The 19,747-nt window shown below is 40.2% G+C and overlaps 1 protein-coding gene across 3 annotated transcripts in view; it reads left to right on the forward strand.

Annotated features, from left to right (window-relative positions):
* kiz (kizuna centrosomal protein) overlaps window positions 1-19,747 on the forward strand; it is a 185,247-nt gene that overhangs the window by 44,537 nt on the left and 120,963 nt on the right. The gene's annotated exons all lie outside the window — the stretch shown is intronic.

Consider the following 19,747-nt stretch of genomic DNA (forward strand, 5'->3'; position numbering starts at 1 on the left):
GCGAGGTCATGTTGCGGCTGTACAGGACATTGGTTAGGTCACTGTTGGAATATTGCGTGCAATTCTGGTCTCCTTCCTATCATAAGGATGTTGTGAAACTTGAAAGGGTTCAGAAAAGATTTACAAGGATGTTGCCAGGGTTGGAGCATTTGAGCTATAGGGAGAGGCTGAACAGGCTGGGGCTGTTTTTTCTGGAGCGTCGGAGGCTGAGGGGTGACTTTATAGAGGTTTACAAAATTATGAGGGGCATGGATAGGATAAATAGACAATGTCTTTTCCCTGGGTGGGGAAATTCAGAACTAGAGGGCATAGGTTTAGGGTGAGAGGGGAAAGATATAAAAGAGACCTAAGGGGCAACCTTTTCACACAGAGGGTGTTACATGTATGGAATGAGCTGCCAGAGGATGTGGTGGAGGTTGGTACAATTGCAACATTTGAGAAGCATTTTGATGGGTATATGAATAGGAAGGGTTTGGAGGGATATGGGCTGGATTCTGGCAGGTGAGACTAGATTGGGTTGGGATATCTGGTCGGCATGGACAGGTTGGACCGAAGGGTCTATTTCCATGCTGTACATCTCTATGACTCTATGATGGAAATGAGCTAATTGCAATAAGTTAACAATTCAAGCTCTGTTAACAACTAAATCTAATCTATCAGAATTATAACAGTCTGGTATAATATTATGTCTGTAAGAACCCTACAAGTAATGCCACCTGAGACTGTGTTTCACTTTGCTTATATTTTTGTGGGATTTTTTCTGTTACATGGACCTCATTACGGCATCGAAGATTGAGGGTGGAATGAATCTGTTACAATAGGTGAAAATAAATTATGCCATAGCTTTATAAACATTGTAAACTGTACGCTTAGTTTGACGCAACTTAGAGTCGATTGTGAAAAATAAATTTTAATCCAAAAGATGAGAATCTTATTTTAAATTAGTTCGGGCGTGGGAGGTATTTGACCAAGAAAGTAGGGACAATATTTTGTTAGTGAAGTGGCCTCTTTAAGTTTCTTTAATTGTTTTAATTAAAAATCATTTTTTCTTGAAGGAAGTATTCTGCTATTGGTTTCGCATGGTAAGATCTCTTGTTGTTTGGATGCATTTTCATTTTACATGATTCACGTTAGTTTATGGGCATATTAGCTGATGACACTAAATGTGACCTTTTGACTAGATTAAATTACACAAGCAAATTTTGAACTGAAAGGAGATCTTTACAATTACAATTTTCTTATCTAAGATATAATCTTTTCTATAACTGAAAATTGATATGCTATTTTGCTGAATTCAGAATCCCATGTTATAATGGGGACTTGGAGGCACTTGAAAGGATATAAATAAGCATTTTTGTTTCATTCGTTCATGAGATGTGGGTGTTGTTGGCCGGGCTAACAATTGTTACTCACACCTACTTGCCCTTGATCAGGTGGTGGAAAAAGTGAAAACTGCAGATGCTGGAGATCAGAGTCAAAAAGTGTGGCACTGGAAAAGCACAGCAGGTCAGGCATCATCCAATGAGCAGGAGAGTGAACGTTTTGGGCATAAGCTGTTCATCAGGAATGTGGGGGTAAATGTTGGTGGGGGGTCAAGGGGGCTGAGAGATAAATGAGAGGGGAGTGAGGTTGGGGGGGAAGGTAGCTTGGAAGGTGATAGATAGGTGAAGGTGGGTGTGATAGGGTTGAGTGGATAGGTGGAGAGGAAGTTGAACAAGTAGGATAGTTCAAGAGGGTGGTGCTGAGTTGGAAGTTGGATATGGGATAAGGTGGGGGGAGGGGAGATGAGGAAACTGGTGAAATTGACATTAATGCCATGTGGTTGGAGGTGCCAAGGTGGAAGGTGCGACGTTCTTCCTCCTCCTCCTTCACAAATATCTCCCAGCCCGACCTCAAGTTCACTTGGACCATCTCGGACACCTCCCTCCCTTTCTTGGACCTCTCCATCTCCATTCCCGGTGACTGACTCAACACAGACATCTACTTCAAATCGATGGACTCCCATGGCTACCTGGATTACACCTCATCCCACCCACCCTCCTGTAAAAATGCTATCTTTAACTCCCAATTTCTCTGCCTCTATCGCATTTGCCCTCAGGAGGAGTAGTTCCACTCCAGAACATCTTAGATGGCCTCCTGCTTCAATGACCGCAATTTCCCTTCACATGTGGTCAATAATGCCCTCCAGCACGTCTCCTCCACTTCCCACACCTCCACCCTTGAACCCCACCCCTCCGACTGCAACAAGGATAGAACCCCCTGGTCCTCGCCTTCTACCCATCAATCTCCAGATAAAACACATCATCTTCTGCCACCTACAGTCAGATCCCACCACCAGAGATGTATTTCCCTCCCCGCCCCTATTAGCATTCTGCAGAGACCATTTCCTCTGCGACTCCCTCATTAGGTCCACGCCCCCCACCAAACCACCCTCCACACCTGATACCTTCCCTTGCCACCACAAGAGGTGCAAGACTTACACCCACATCACCTCCCTCACCTCCATCCAAGGCTCCAAAGGATCCTTCCACATCCGGCAGAGATTTTTCTGCATATCCAAACACCTCATCTACTGTGTCCGTTGCTTCCATGTGGTCTCCTCTACCCTGGAGAGACAACATGCCAAATTGCAGAATGGTTCAGGGAACAACTCCAGGACACATGCACCCAACAACCCACTACCATGTGGCCGACCACTTCAATTCCCCAACCCAGTCTGTCAAGGACATGCAAGTCCTGGACCTTCTCCACCGCCATATCCAAGTCACCCGATATTGGAGGAGGAACGCCTCATCTTCCGCCTTGGGACCCTCCAACCATGCGGCACCAATGTCAATTTCAGCAATTTCCTTATCTCTCCTCCCCCCACCTTATCCCAGATCCAACCCTCCAACTCAGCATCGTCCTCTAGAACTGTCCTACTTGTCCATCTTCCTTCGCACCCATCCGCTCCACCCTCCGCTCCAACCTCTCATCATCACCCCCACCTCCATCGACCTATCACCTTCCAAGCTACCTTCCCATCCTCACCAGCCCTATCCCCTCCCATTTATCTCTCAGCCCCCTTGGGCCCCACCCACATTCCTGATGGAGGGCTTATGCATGAAACGTCGACTGTCCTGCTCTTCGGATGCTGCCTGACCCGCTGTGCTTTTCCAGCGCCATGCTTTTTCACTTGATCAGGTGGTGATGAGCTGCGTTTTTGAATCTCTGTAGTCCATGTGCTTTGGGTAGACCTACAATGCTCTTCAGAAGGGAGTTCTAGGATTTTGACCCAGCGACATTAACGGACAGTGATACATTTTGATTCAGGAGTGACTCGGAGGGAATCTTGCAGGTGGTGGTGTTCCCATGTATCTGCTGCTCTTGCAAGATGAAAGTAGGCATAGGTTTGGAAGGTGCTGTCTGCAGTGCTTCTTGAAAATGATGCATGCACTGCTCTGACTGAGCGTCAGTGGTAGAGGGAGTGACTGTTTGTGAATGTGGTGCCAGTCAAGTGGGCTCCTTTGTCCTGGATAATATCAAGCTAACCCATCAGGGAAGATTGAAAAGGCAAGGCTTTTTCTGTAGACAGAAGAAGGTTGAGTAATGACCTGATAGAAATCTTGAAAATTCTTCAAATGCACGACTGGGTAAACTTATAAACTGCTTTGATTTGTCGGGGAGGCCAGACTAAGAGCACCAAATAGCAGTAACTAATAAATCTAATGGGGGATTCAAGAGAAATTTCTTTGGCTGTAATATGGAATTTGCTATCGCTTGGAGTAGTTTAGGAAAATAACACAGATGCATTTCAGAGGAATCTGTACTTTAGAGATAAAGGAAAAGGAGGTTATGCTGGTAGAGTTGAAAGTAGTAAGATCAGGGAAAACTTGTGAGGAGCATAAGTAGTACCTTAGATTATTTATGCCATATGGCATGTGTTGGCTGTATTTTCTGGGAATTTCTTCATGTTGATTTGCCTCATGCTTTAATTATTTTTACAAGTTTTCATAAATATCTGTGGCCTAAAGATTGTTTCATGTTTAGTTATTGTAAATGTTTGTCCTTGAAATGTGGATGGCTTTGACATTGCTTCATTTATTACTCTTCAAATGGAAAGTTACTGCTTGGCCCTCTGCTTCGTAGCAACTCTTGAGTGCAACCTGATGACTTGCAAGGCTACTTCAGAAGGCATCGAGAGTTGATCGCATAGTCTGGGACTAGTCACATGAAGTGTTGCACGAATATTTTCTTGAAGGACATTGGTTAATAGTTTAAACTGATGTGATAGCTTTGGTAATTTTTCTGGTACTTGTCCACAAATTACCAGAATAGTGGATTCTTTTCAAAATTTGCCAGAATAGAATGTGCACTTACCGTCTGCGTTACAGATCAAATTTTAGATCATTCTATTTACTGATTTTTAATAAAAATTTGTTGCCAGTGAGAGAAGTGCACATCTTTAAAAGAGTGGTGCCTTCAGGTTTATATAATTTTTAGCTTTAATTTTCATAAACTGGACATTTGTTATCTTTAAAAATGGAGTACATCAATGAGAATAGCCTTAAAATTAAAAATTGAATAAAGTAACTTGCAATAAAAAGAGCTTCATAATAAAATATGCATTTTAAAGAAACCTAATTTAAGGTAAGCTGTGAAGTAATTTAAAATTTGATGGTTTCCATGTGTAATTATTTACAATAGTCGGAATTACAAGTTTGTTTACTGCCTCACAGTAACAATAATGAACAATAACATCAACCTTTATAATAACTGCTGGCTTCTGATCTTTTTCTAGTACAGAATAATCAAATAAATGATGCAGTTGAAATCCATAGTAGATAATTCCATCAATAAAGGCAGTAAAGCTCTTTTGAATTAAATGACTGTAATGTCTTGTACTAACTTGAAGCACATTGCCAAAAGTAGTCACTTGTGAATGTGTGCGTGAACCCTTAGTTAGTTGATAATGTTATAAGTAAAATGGCACCAACTGTATATTATTCAGAGAAGTTGCATTGCTGGCAGCACACTTGTCCCTTAGGCTGCAGCATTCATTAGGAAAAGCTGACTCGGTTGAAGCTGGAAAGAGATGATAACATGTTATGATTTTCATATTTAATACATTCCTTGGAAGAGAGTGTGTGCTGCAGATTGATAGAAGAATCAACTGCTAGTTTTCGTGAAAGACTTTCTACCGTGCCCTACAGCTAAAGATGGAATCACTCAGCCAAGAAATTAACTTTTCGTCTTTTACCTGCCTTCAAATCAACTGGGTTGGTTCTATAGCAACCAGTGAACACTATTATGTATTTAACTGTTTTGTATTTAAGACTCTTATCAGAAAAGAAACAGAACCTGTGCTATTTGTTGTTGGGAAGATGGTTATTTTTTTCTACTTCAGTGCATGGGTAGGGGGATTAATCAGAATTTGCTTGGGTTTATTTTAAGAATAAAAGAGTTAAACATAGATGTGAAAAGACCTTTTTAGAACTGTGTTACGAAAGCTATCCAGTTATTTTTTTTTAGGGACTAAGTTGACTAAATTAACCTGTGTAGTCTCCGTAGTGATGGTCAGGGCATCTTTGTACTGTGATACCTACAATAAAATGATGGTAATTTTGATCAAAATTGAAAGTAAACCCAACTTGTGGAAGATTTGTTCAATATAAATAGAACTATGGAGTCAAACAGCACAGAAACAGACCCTTCGGTCCAACCAGTCCATGCAGACCATAATGCCAAAGTAAATTAGTCCCATTTGCCTGTGCTTGGCCTACATCCTTTCAATAATTTTTTTATTCATGTACTTACACTTATAATATTTATAAGACATACAGGTATCTGCATCCACCACTTCCTCTGGAACTTCATTCCACATACAAGTCACACTCTGCATAAAATAAATTTTCCCTCATGTCTTTTGTTTTAAATCTCTCTCCTCTCCCCTCAAAAATATGCCCACAGTCTTGAAATACTCCACACTAGGGAAAAGGCACTTGCCATTCATTTTATCTATACCCCTCATTACTTTATAAACCTCTACAAGGTTACCTTTCAACCTCCTACGCTCCAGTGGAAAAAATCTGAGCCCATTCAGTCTCTTCTTACAACTTGAACTTGCCATTCCTGCCAACATCATGGTAAATCTCTTCCGAACTCTCTCCAACCTAAGAATATCTTTTCTGTATCAGGGAGACCAGAACTGGAGCCAGTACTCCAAAAGAGATCTGATCAACATCCGTACAACCCCAACATAACACCCCAACTCCTATAATCAAACATCTGAGCAATGAAGACAAGCATGCTAAACACCTTCTGAACAACCCTATCTAAATGTCATGCAAACTTCAAAGAATTATGTACCTGAATCTCTAGGTGTCTCTGTTCTACAACACTACTTTTAATTTTATAAGTCTTGCATTTTGGCAAAACAAACACAATACCTCTCATTTATCCAAATTAAACTCCACCTGCCACTGTTCAGCCCACTGATCAAGATCTCTTTGTAATCTTTGCTGTCCACTGTACCGCCAGTCTTGGTGTCATCCGCAAACTTGCTAACCATGCTTTCTATATTCTCATCTAAATCATTTATACAAATGATCAATATTAGTGGACTCAGCCTGTGAAATACAGCTGGTCACCGGCATCACAACAACCCTCCACCATCACACTGTGTATCCTGCCGATAATCCAATTGGCAAACTCACCTGAATCCCATGTGACCTATCTTTACTAATTCGTCGACCATGTGGAACCTTGTCAAAAGCTTTACTAAAGTCCAAGTAAATGTCTACCGCTCTGCCCTCATCAATCTTCTTCGTCACTTACTCAAAAAAATCAATCAAATTTGTGAGACACATTTCCTTCACACACAACCACGCTGACTATCCCTAAGCATTCCTTGCCTCTTCAAAGACACATAAATCCTATCTTTCAGAATCACTTCCAACAACTTACCCAACACCCAAGAAAGGCACAACATTATCCTCTCTTGTTTGGCACCTCACCCGTACATATACATGATACAAATATTTCTGCAAGGGGGCCTGCAATGTCCTCCGTAACTTCCCACAAAATCCTGGGATGCACCAGGTCAGGTCCTGGAGATTTATTCCCTTTATATTTTCTAAGACCTCCAGCATTTCCTCTTTGTAATGTGAACTGTTGTCAAAACATCAGTATTTATTTCACTGAGTTCTCGTCTCCATTTCTTTCTTCGCAGTAAAGCTGACAAAATATTTGTTTTAATATTTCTCCCATCTCCTGAGGTTCAACACAAATATGAAACAAGATAACTCTGAAATCATAATTAAAAATTATAGTCTGGCAAAAAGAGAAATCAGGATGCAAAGAGGTGGAGTTGATAAATGTTTCCTTTGGTTAGTGTAATTTAGGAGGGTTTGTCAAGTCAGTGTTTTTATGTAGAATCTTAAAGAAGAAGAGGAAGGCAGCCAGATTACTTTTTTGCAAGACTAGCTGTGATTTTAATAATCGATTTCAGAGTTATCTTGTTTTGCTCCCACTTTACATCTTTTTACTGGGGCAAAGTTCTCACAAAAGAGATCTCCTCCCTGCACTCCAACAACCTCCCTTCAGAGCTGATGCCTGTAACTGGGGAAATATCCCAGTCACAGTTGACAACGTGACAGATTCTAGGAAAAGAATTGTTTTTTGTCTCCTTATTTACCCAACACATTTCAGCTTTTTAAAAATTCAAAACTCTGATTATTGTGGATATCCAAGAATGTAGAATTGAGGTTAAATTCAGATCAGCCACAATCTTATTGAATAGTGGAACAGGCACGATTGGCAACCTTTTGTTATTTGATTGTAAGTTCAACTGTGAACTTCTGATCTACCAATAATTTTATGCCAATTCTATATTTTCTTCTAATTTTTATGTCACTTCAGTTGTTGGCAGCTTTCCAGCTGTACTGCCAACCTGCCCCTTTTTGAGCTCCCTAATGATGCCTGTCTTATTTCTGCCTGTCCTTTTTAGACAATGCTGACTTCGGAGCTCTTTCCTTTCCTCCTGGTCTACTGGCTTTCTCGCTAATCCTGGATCCTAATTATAGAATCTGTCCCTGAATTGTCTGCTCTTGCTAGTGGTCCTGTTTGAGTTGCCAGTTATTGTCCTGTGCCCAATTCCTCTGTTCACTTGCTGGCTTTTCTCAGGATACGTGGTAACAGGGCTACTTATCTTCATCTTCTCTGATTTACCCCGGTTGCAACAAGTCTTACAACCCATTTGATGAGAAACTGATTATAAATTAGCTTCAAGAAAGTAGCTGCTGCCCATGACAATTACGTTGGTCATTAATACATTACTACTAATACTAGTCTGATACATTGGCCGGTCCTCCTGATATGTGTGACTGAACTGAGCACTGTCCAAGCCAAAAAGCTGGAAAATGATCAATTAAGGTGTCAAAATAAATAAGACACATGGGAGCACGTTGCTTGAGCCTCCTTTAAAAATCCTCTACATTATGTACATTGTTCCTACTTCTACAGTGTCACTGTTTCTATGTTCACTCTGTATAAGCACTCAGTTGAAAGTGCAGCCACAGTTTAAATGTAATATTGTCAAGCAATCCTATTTTATTTGATCTGGATTCATTACTAATTCTTATTCTATTGCTGTTAAATTGTGCAATTTCGGTGCCAAAATGTAGCTGGGACTATCTAGCAAGGTGATTCTGATGATTTGTGTGATTAAACTTGCATTTGATTACCAGGAAATGTTTTATTCTGTAAGTATTTTAATAGCTAATGAAATTTGTATCCTAAATGTGTAGGTGTAAACTGGGTTAGAGAAGTGTTTCACCTCTGTTCTTTCCTACAATAATATTAAAATTGGCACTAATTTTTCTTTCATTGATCAATAAATACTAATCTCACATCAGTGCTCTGATCTTTGTGATTACTAAAGTAATGAATAATGCAATTTTCAATTCTTGGGGTCTGAACATCATACATCAATATAGAAACTTGTATTAGCATGTACCCATGCATGAATAGTTCTGTCTTTTCAAAAAGTGCTAAATATTAAAACCTATTCAAGTCTGTTATTCTTCTGACGAAAGGAAGTTTTTAAAATCTCTATTATAAATCTGGCATTGTCGTTTCATCTGTTGATTGCTTCTCACTTGATCAAAAATTCACAAAGGTAACATTGTTAGGAAGGAAAATCCCATTTCTCCACTTGACAATGGGAGTTTTTCCAGAGAATGTAATTTATTGATTGTTCTTTGTTTCAAGAGTTTACACGTTAAAGCAACTTATGCCAGATGTAATGCACCTTCATTGATGCTTTTTGATATATCATAGATATGGCATTATATCATGAGAACCATTTTATTTTCAGAAAAAATGTTTTCAGCATAACAGTTCTGAATAGAAATTATAGAAGATGCAGTACAATACCTGCAGCTGCTCTGGAACCACTAAAAGCATCATTATACCCAATATACTTGGTCTTTGCTTACTTTTTGTCAGATGTTTTTCAATTATATAATAAAAATTGGTACATGTGCACTAAATATGTTAACTTTGAATATTAGCTAAAGGTTGGGGAATTAGGTGTTATCTAAATTAGTCACATTGGATGGAATGTTCAAACCTTTGAATGACATGGGCAATAATAAGACAGTTGGGGAAATATGCGGTAATTGGAGAAACGAGATTCTTAATGACAAAAAAGAAATTTCTGATTCTGTAACTAAGTTTTGAATGACGAGACTAGAATCTTACTAGTGAGTGGAGAGATGTATTTGCATACAATTAATATCTAATCTTGCCTTATTAAAATGCAGTTTGCTATTTCCCCAGACACCTGATTTAAAAATTACATAACAACAATTCCCAACATGAAAGTCAAAGCAGGTACCTGGCAACTCCAACTTGCTACTTGCTTCTTCCAGCCTCCATCTTAGACATCAGTCCCTAACATCTCAAATTATATTTCGTCGATAGCGGCTCCCCACACTCTGACTACAGAGGTTGGTGTTGGCCATGTATCATCATGGCCCATCTCTGACCCACTTAGAATACAACTCTCCACATCAGTGTTATGTTTTGGAGCATACCTTCATTGTCATGCTGCTGCCAGAAAACTTTGCCTGCAGCCAAGTACACACACCATGGATTGGACCAGCATATATCTGAAGGCTTCTTGCTTGCTGTGTTCATGTATACCTGAATTCGCTTTTCACCCACCTGAATACTCAAATTCTTTCTGTCTTGCCTTACTGTTTAGTGCCGACACAAAGCCAGACAGATTTTAATGGTTACTGGTCATGATCTCTTAGGGTGCCCATTGTTGTAAGGCAGCTCTATCAATCTCGCATATGCAACATGTGCCAGCAGTTTACATGAAAAACACAGTGCATTTGCTTCAATCAAATGGCCGTATCTCAAAGACTAAGGGGAGTAGTCCTCAGTCAAGGGCTATCGACACAAAGTCAAGGACATCATTGACCAAAATCTAATGGGCTTAGATATGATAAGTTGGCCACTTGGTGCATCCAAGATCACTATAGACTGGAGAGTGGGTCACAATCAATCCTCTAAGTACAGTTAATCCAGTCTGGAGCTTTGCAGTAATTCAGTCGGAGAGCTGCACAGATGTCAATTAGCGATCTGGTCAGTCAGGGCTCTCCAGATCTGTGGGATAATAAGTGATCCATGATCATGGTCAGTCTAGTGATTTATCCATTGAAAGTCATGGGGAGGCTTATTAGGGGCCAGTGTAAGGGCAAGAATGCTGAGGTAAATCATTTGTTTGGATTGGAGGCAGCATGCTAGGATGCAGAGGGGACAATAATTGTGAAGGGGGATAACCAAGCATTTAACTGAGGCAGACGAAACAAGGCAAGGAGTACTGCAGTGGAGGTGTGTTATCAATGACTGCCATCACCCTGGCCTTGGGTAAAGTGGAAAGATGGGTATGCAAATAAATGAGTTGGGTGGGAATATGTGGGAAAATTAAAAACAATGGGGCTGACATGGAAGGTCATCTGGACTGACAGGCTGAGTCTGCAATTCATTCTGTAAGCTTGACTTTAGTAAGTTGCCTTTCATCCCCATCCAAATCACAGTTGTGCAATGGCAATGAAAATAGCTGCCCCCATATCTGGAGTGTGCAGAGTTAATGTTACATTCTGTGTTGGAGGGCATCCACTTTATATGACGTGAGGCCCTTTAAAGGACAAGAGCATTAAACAGATGCCCACACAGCCCCATAATATTGACCTCTATTATGTTGACTGAAATCCCTGGCCATAAGCACTCTTGACCATATCATTGAACATTTACAAATTGATCCTATTAATTACGATGAGGCATAAGTAATGTCTGACAGGCTGGAAAGATGCACCCAACTTATCAGAGTGGGAATCTCTTTCCAAAGTTCCAAAGCTTGCATAAGCGACAGGGACTTTTCATTTCATGCACTGTAACATAAAATGTCCATTTCATTACCTTATATGCAATTGTTCCTTTCCTGGGTGCAATGGGGTGGGGGCTGATGTCCTCATTACTACTGCCACTTGTGGATTCTGTATTGGTATCTTTAGCAACAGATGTCTGAATCAGGGCCATGATGTGCAATATTGGTGTCGAGGCACCTCCCTTGTTGGGTTCGCCAAGTCACAATGTTTTTAGGACACGATTCAAATGTTACTTGCATGCTATTAATGCTGAATAATCACATTGCTGAGAAGCTGATTCGCTTCCAATTTTGCCCACAAGACTCACTGGAATTAATCCCAATGAATCAAGGCACTGAACCTGTGGTCATTCCTATGCCAGCTGCAGAATGAATGGAAAAAGAGAAAAGTACCTACAAGCTAGGACCAGTATCAGCCTCCAGTGGATGCAGAGCAGACGCGCTGCAGGGTTTGCAGCCATAAGTGGCCTCATGATGTGGCAAAGATCAAGGCTGCATTCAACCGAATGTGGCATCAAAGAGCCCAATCAAAACTGAAATCAATGGGTATGAGGAGGCAAACTCTTTGCTGGTTGAAATCAAAGCTGAGACATAGGAAGATGGTTGTGGTTGTTGAAGGTCAGTCATTTCAGCTCCAGGAATCTCTGAGGAATTCCTCAGGATAGTCTCTGAGGCCTAAACATTTTCAGCTGCTTCTTCAATAACCTACCCTCCATCATACTATAGGAAGGATGTGGAGGCATTGGAACGGGTGCAGAGGCAGGAATCTCTGAGGAATTCCTCAGGATAGTCTCTGAGGCCTAAACATTTTCAGCTGCTTCTTCAATAACCTACCCTCCATCATAAAGTCAGAAGTGGGGAAGTTCATCAATGTTTGCATAGTTCTCAGCACCATCTGCAACTCCTTGGACACTGAAGCAGCCCATGTCCAAATGCAACAAGATCTGGACAACATCCAGCTTGGGCTGATGTGTGGCAAGTAACAATCATGCCGCACAAATGTCAGGCTATGGCCGTTAACAATAAGAGACCATCTAACCACCGCCCCTTGACAGTCAATGGTGTTACCATCACTGAGTCCCACACTACCAACATCCTGGGGATTATCATTGCCCAGAAACTCAACTGGACCAAATGCATAAACACAGTGGCTATAAGAGTAGGTTAGAGGCTAGGAGAGTGGCAAGTAACACACCTCCTGATTCCCCAACCCATGTCCACCATCTACAATTCACAAGTCAGGAATGTAATGGAATACTCCCCACTTACCTGGAGGAGTGCATCCCTAACAACACTCAAGAAGCTACATCAGGACAAAGCAGCCCACTTGATTGGCACCACATCCACAAGCATCCACTCCCTCTACCACTGATGCCCAGTAGCAGTTTTGAGTACTATTTACAAGATGCACTGCAGAAATCACCAAAGAACTTCACAGCATCTTCCAACCCCTCACCACTTACATCTAGAAGGACAAAGGCAGCAGGTATATAGGAACATCACCACCTTTAAGTTCCCCTCCAAGCCACTCATCATCCTGACTTGGAAATGTTTCACTATTCCTTCACTTTGCTTGGTCAAAACTGTGGAATTCCCTCCCAAACAGCATTGTGGGTCAACCTACAGCAGGTGGATTGCAGTGGTACAGGAAGACAGCTCACCACCATCTTCTAAAGGACAACTAAGAATGGGCAATAAATACAGGCAGCCAGCAACACCCACATCCCACAAATGAATTTAAAAAAGAAGATACAGGAAAACTACAATCACTTGCCTGGTATCCAATAGTCATCTGAGTGCCTGTGACCTGGGGCATTTTGTCTTCAACCAGCTGCAGAGATGTGGCAGTGATGTACTCACCAGAATGTGCTCCCATCTCGAATCTAACCAACATATAGCTGTAGAGGTGTCAGTATCTGAGGTGCAGCAGGCAGACTTACTGGAACCTCAAATGAAGAATCTGTAGCTTCCTCCTCAAAGGTGGTGGAGGCAGTGCGTCTCCTCAGATATCTTCAGAGTGGAGACTGTCGAAGCTGCAGAATACAACAGAGAATGAATTGTGAAATAGGATTAGAAGTATAGGTATGTTAATAATTTATACACTGTAGTGGTAATGGGAAAGCAGCACAGCAATGGATATAAATCTTACTTGGTTGCCTGGGTATGGAGCCTCTCTCTTTCTTCGTTAAGGCAAGATTTGCTCTTTATATTGGAGGAAGAGGTGGATATCAGGCAGTCAGCCTCCGTCTTGATGCTGTCTGTCCTGTTGTGGACTTCTTTCTCCTGGAATAAGGCAAAATGAGGGATTGAATGAGATAAATATGCTGGCACGTTTATTAGTGCTGGTTCATGTATAAGAAAATTATTGAGGTGTCCTGAGTGAGTGACTAGCAGTGTAGAGAGAGCATGCAGTGTTTGTAGTCTGGTGGGTGAGAGGAAGTAAAGGAAGATGTTGCATAAAGTAATGAGAGTAGTTTACCTTGAATCTTTGTAGGAAGTGGGTGCAAGAATGACATTAGAGTGAGTAAGAGGTAGCAGAGAGAAGATGGTAGCACTTACCCTCATAGAGTGCAGAAAGTAATTTCCCAGCTTTTTGCACTGCTAGGTACTCATACAAACCATGAAAATCTCAAATACTCGGGTGTTAACTAAACAACCAGGCCGTCGGGGTCTGGTGCCTGGTTTCTTCTGGTGGTTCTGATGAAAGAGGATGGCTGTACTCTGCACCACCCCATCCAGGGCCTCCAGGTGTCTCTCAGCAAAGTGGTGTGCCATCACGTCTTTGACGACCAGCACTGTGGCAATTCTTCCAACACTTAACTGTGAAGAGTAGCTTCTGGCTGATGAGACTTGACCTGGTGCATCACTGCATTTTTAATATGACGCCACGAGTCCCGTGAGGTCCCAGCAGTTGCACGTTGGTGAGCACATGACAATGTAAGTGAGGTGACTTAAAGATGCAGTGCATTAATAATGAGGCAAGATGCGGCAAATTGTGTAACTCCCTAGAGGTCATAGAGAGAAATGCTCTGCAGAACTCCTGAAATTAATACCCAACCAGTTTTTGACACATTCAGTCAGTGGGCTGAATTTTACCAATGTCTCCTCTATGAAATCTGAAAAAATAATCAAGGAATGGATTGAGATATTCACTTTGCTGAATAGAGTTCCATAGTTATGCAGTAAATTTTGTTTTTTTTAGATTATGTTCAAGACATCACACTGTAATTGTACTTGTTCATTCTTGAGTTCTCCAAGAATTGTATTTTGCAATTATTTAATTGAATAATCCATATAAGAGACACATTGCTGAAGATGTATTTTGGCTCTTGAGACTATTCCTGTATTTTCTTGATTTGAATTGTATAACCTTTTTATGCTGTGATATAATCCTCTGGTCTTTACATAAGCTAATTATTTCTGTTGAAATATTTTAAATATCTGAATGAATTATGTTAAGTTTCTGAAGGGCTAATTTTAGTTCAAGATGGGAGTGCGGCAGGTGAGGAGAAAAGTGACCAAGAAACCATTGATATTGCCAGGAGGTGTTTTGGGTGACTTTAGCCCCCATGTCTCATTTTGTCATGACTGACTGTCTGGTCATCTGGATTCTTTGAGGAATCAGCAACCTTCTGTGTTCTTGACATAATTTCTGATGGTTCCCCAAAAACATATTGGCCCAAAAAGATTTTTTTGTAGCAATGTCCTTCGAAAGATGCGCTAAGAGGTCACTCAGAAGTTAAAGTACACCAATTAGAATTGCATGGGAACTTTTAAATTTCCAGTGGACAAATACGCTGCTGCTGAACCTCCAGTAAAGTTTACAACTCTGAATTGGAGTCAGAGACTTTAGTAGGTGCTGACTTACTTAGCTGGATAGCTACCCAGGAAAATTTAGAAGAATTAAAATATACTGTATCTCCTGAGTAACTATAAGTTGAACTAACTCATCCAACCCCTCCTTTGCACCTCCCTACTTCTCTATCTACTGCCCTATTTTTTCACCTGCTTACCTATCCATCCGCCTGCTATCCTACCTCCTCATCCACTGACCTATCATCCTACACCCTCATCCATCCACCAATCACCCTGTCCACTCACCCACCTCCCTTGCTATGTACACCCTCTCAACTGCTTACTACACATTTACTTTCTTCCTGTAGTTTGTCAACATGCCTTCTGGACCTTTAAATCCCTGCATACAATAGTTACTGTTGTAATAGGAGTGTGGTTTGGCCTCCAGTGCTGATCCTGTACTGCAATTGAAGGCTATCAAATTATACACAGTTCTTGTTTCTCCAAAGGCTCAAATTGTAAGTTCAGGCCAGAAATGTGAAGCTCAGAGCACAGCAAGAAAATATGACTATGATTGCTAATTTCAGAAGAGTCTGATAGTTTTTCCTCTCTCTCTGCAATGTCATCTGAAAACATGGTATTAGTTTTCACATGTTCACTGATGACTTCCAGCACTAACTCTTCATCAGTTCTGTTGATTTCTCCATTGTTGCTAAATTATCAGATTGCTTATCTGACATTGAGTTATGAAATCATCCAGCAGAAATTTCCCTATTTAAGTAGTTGGAAGACTGAAGCCATACCAAACTCTGTTCCTCAGCCACTGACACCATCCCTGTCCCTAGCAACTGTCTGAAATTAAGCCAATCTGTTTGTAACCTTGATACCCATTTGACCCTGAGACAAGCTGCCAACCATGTAGACTATCATTCAGATTACCTATTTCCACGTCCATAATATTGTCCAATTTTGCCCTTTTCTCGGTCTAATTCATGCTGAAGTTCTCATTCATGTTTTCAGTAACCTCTTGCCTTGACTAATCCAACATATTTGCTGCTCTGCTACTCTAACTTGTGAAAGCTTCAGATTTATCTAAAACATTGCTACCTGTATCTTAACGCTCAACAAGTACTCGCTTATCACCCACAATGGAGGTGAAGTGGAGGTGTTCAAGAGCTTCAAGTTCCTAGGACAAGTATCACTAACAGTCGACCCTGGTCCATTCACATTGATGCTACAGATAAGAAAGCGTGCCAATGCATGTACCTCCTCAGAAGGCAAGGGAAATTTGCCGTGTCCACAATGAATCTTGCCAATTTTTATAGATGCACCACAGAAAGCATCCTATCTAGATTCATCACAGCTTCTTATGGGAATGCGGCCCAGTCCATCACGAAAACCAGCCTTCCTTCTATTGACTCTGTCTTCACTTTCTATTGTGTCGGGAAAGTAGCCAACATCATCGAAGACTCCCCCCACTCCAGTTATACTATCTTCCACCCTCTTCTGTTGGATAGAAGTGACAAAAGTTTGAAAACATGGACCAACAGATTTAAGAGCAGCTTCTTCCCTGCTATTATCAGACTTTCAGAACAAAACTTTCATACATTAGAGTTGATCTTTCTCTGCACATTCTCTGTAGCAATATATTTTGCATTCTGTTCTATTCCCTGATGTACTTAAGGTATGATTTTTCTGGTTAGCACACAAAACAATACTTTTCACTGTATCGCAGTTCATGTGACAATAATAAATGAAATCCAATCAGTGCTCGCTGACATGCATTGGTTCAGAGTCAAACGTCACCGTGGTTTAAAAGCTCTCATCTTCATTTATAAATCTCTCTGTACCTCAGTAATTTTTAAGTCCACAACCCTCTAAAATATCTGCAATCCTTAATCTGGCCTCTTCAGCATCCCCTTTCTTAATTGTTTAACCTTTCAGTTGTCTGGGCTCTAAGCTCTGGGATACCTTCACTACACCTCTCAACCTCTCTAACTTGCTTTACTTCTTTAAGATACTCCTTAAAAACCTACCTCACTCTTTGAGAAAGCTTTTGGTTAACAGATCTAACTACTCCTTGTGCAGTTTGGTGGCATATGTTTTATAATTCTCCCAGGGAGTTTCTTTACAAATTTTATTATATTAAAGCTGTTGTAAATATGTAAATATAAGTTGCTTTTATTAAAGTATGAATGCAACTCTTAAAGTGAGACTGCATTCCCTGATTTCAGATTTTGTTCCAAAACTGGTAGGAATAATGAGTTCTAAGTTGCCCCCAGATTTTCTAATGTGTTTGGAATCATCCTCATGGAGGAGATCAACAAGGAGAGAAGAAGGGTATTCTTCCCCAGCACTTGCTGGAGTATCCCCTTAGTGACAGTGGCATCACCCTAGGACCCAGGATCAGCATACAAGAGCAGAAAGAGTGAGCACAATGCTTTCTCTCTCTCAACAAACCTGACAAGACCTCATGAATTCATTCCCTCCTCGTTCTCAACAACTCTTTCACCTCTGTTGCAACCTGGAACCTTTGAGCCATATTACACATTCATAATGTACATTTCTTCTGGTACATATCTTATGAAAAGTCTGGAGCCATGAGAATGTAGAATCAATTTAATTATAACCTCTGTTTTTCATGTAAAGAAATGTAATTATAAATACAGAACTTCTACTCTACTGATGCACAGTATTCATTTTTGGAAGTTAATTGAGAGTGGAGGTGAAGTGCGAGTGCACAGCTGAATGTTCACTTCAGACATCTAATGTTCTTGCATTGGCCCTGCAGCTAAGAGTACCTTTCAATGAACCTGTTTTTTTGTGTTTGGAGACCATTTGTGGTTTTATTAGAATAGTAAAGTTAATTTTTTCGTGAATTTGTCATACTTAAAATGCCTTGGATGAGCTAGGAAGTTGAGTACAGGTGAACTCACATCATTACTAAAACAATAAATACTGCACCACAGAAGTAATCATCTTTTTCTGGTCAGTTGTGACAAGTTAAAATCAATGCTTGTATTTTTGATCAGTGTTTGAAACAAAAAATGAGTTTTACTGCAAGACTGAGAGTGACCTTGTTGTTTATTAGTTGCTAAGATATTTTCCTATGAAAAAGCAAATCTCCATTCACCGTATACCAATGTTGAATACCATTTGTAAATTACTGGAATAAATTTGGAGAAGCTAAACATCTGTGACTATTGCAAATAGTCATTATGTGTTAAATAACTCATTAGTGTTTGTTCACTGACACAACCTAACTCTCTCATATGCACGTTTAACAAAAAAAATCAGTGGAAAATATAATTTATTCCTCTTTTCAAAATATATATTCTCATTATAATTCTCTAAGTTCTCGAACTCTGTTGTAGGACTGTCTGACCTCAGGTCATGCTTCTTTAATGCTGCATTTTGTGGCAAGTTATGCTTATGGTTTGTTCACTATAGCTGGCAACTCATTATAACATACAATATCCTTGGCTCCGAAGTCTTACTATAATGAGGGTGTAGCTGTATCTTTTGTTCATGATAGTGGTTGTGAAAATAGCTTGCTCAGTTGTGTTTAGAGAAGGTAAGTCATCCAGTTCCCCTGCTGCTGATTGCGACATGCTTACTGCTACTGAACATGCATGTATATCATTGTGGAATGAGGAAATGATCAGGCTTAATCTTGGATGTGATGTGCTGTGTAATTAGATAACCTGCTGGTATTCATTGCTGAAACTGATATATGGACAATGACCACTTGGACAAGATATTGGAGGGTAATCAGAGTCCATGAAAAAATGCTCCAGTGAATGAAGTGACACATTCAGAAAGGGGAAATTAGGCCATTTAAAAAAAAAAAGTTCTAGGTTCTTTGCTGTCACTGTGCTAATTGTGAAACCCACATTCAGGAAAAGTACGATGTTGCTGTAAATAGAAAAAATCATTTTTATTTCACTGTTACAAAAAAGCAAGTTGTAGTATATGTAGTTAGGTTTTTGCTTTTAATTAATTTTTTTGTTTCACAGAGCTGTCAGTATTATAATTGCAGCCATTATTATTTGTTAAAAAAATTTGAATGTTCAAAGCATATTGTGAAAGTATTCTGAACATATTCAAGAACGATGTCACAAATTGGAATTTAAATCTTGTGCAAATTTAATCAATTTTCATGCGATCAGTCTTCACCATTTTGTGTCTGCCATGTATATCAAGTCTATTATCTATATGCATTACATCTCCAGTTTCTCAGCCACATCCCCAAAAAACATCTCAAAATTATTAAATAATAAATTACGTAGACATTTTCAAACTTAGATATTAATTTAAATATCTGTTGCCTAATTCCATGATTGGTGAATTAGTTTAAAATAAAACCACTTCTACCTGATTTTGCATGTAAAAATTATTTTTCCTACTCTTAGTTGAATTTGAGATGCATATCTGTGTTAAGTTGATGATGCCATTATACAAGTTTGCAATCACATCACTGGTATGACTTCGAGGACCACATCTTTGGTGGCAACA

This window comes from Chiloscyllium plagiosum, chromosome 9 (assembly GCF_004010195.1).
Source record: "Chiloscyllium plagiosum isolate BGI_BamShark_2017 chromosome 9, ASM401019v2, whole genome shotgun sequence".
Lineage (NCBI taxonomy): Eukaryota > Metazoa > Chordata > Chondrichthyes > Orectolobiformes > Hemiscylliidae > Chiloscyllium > Chiloscyllium plagiosum.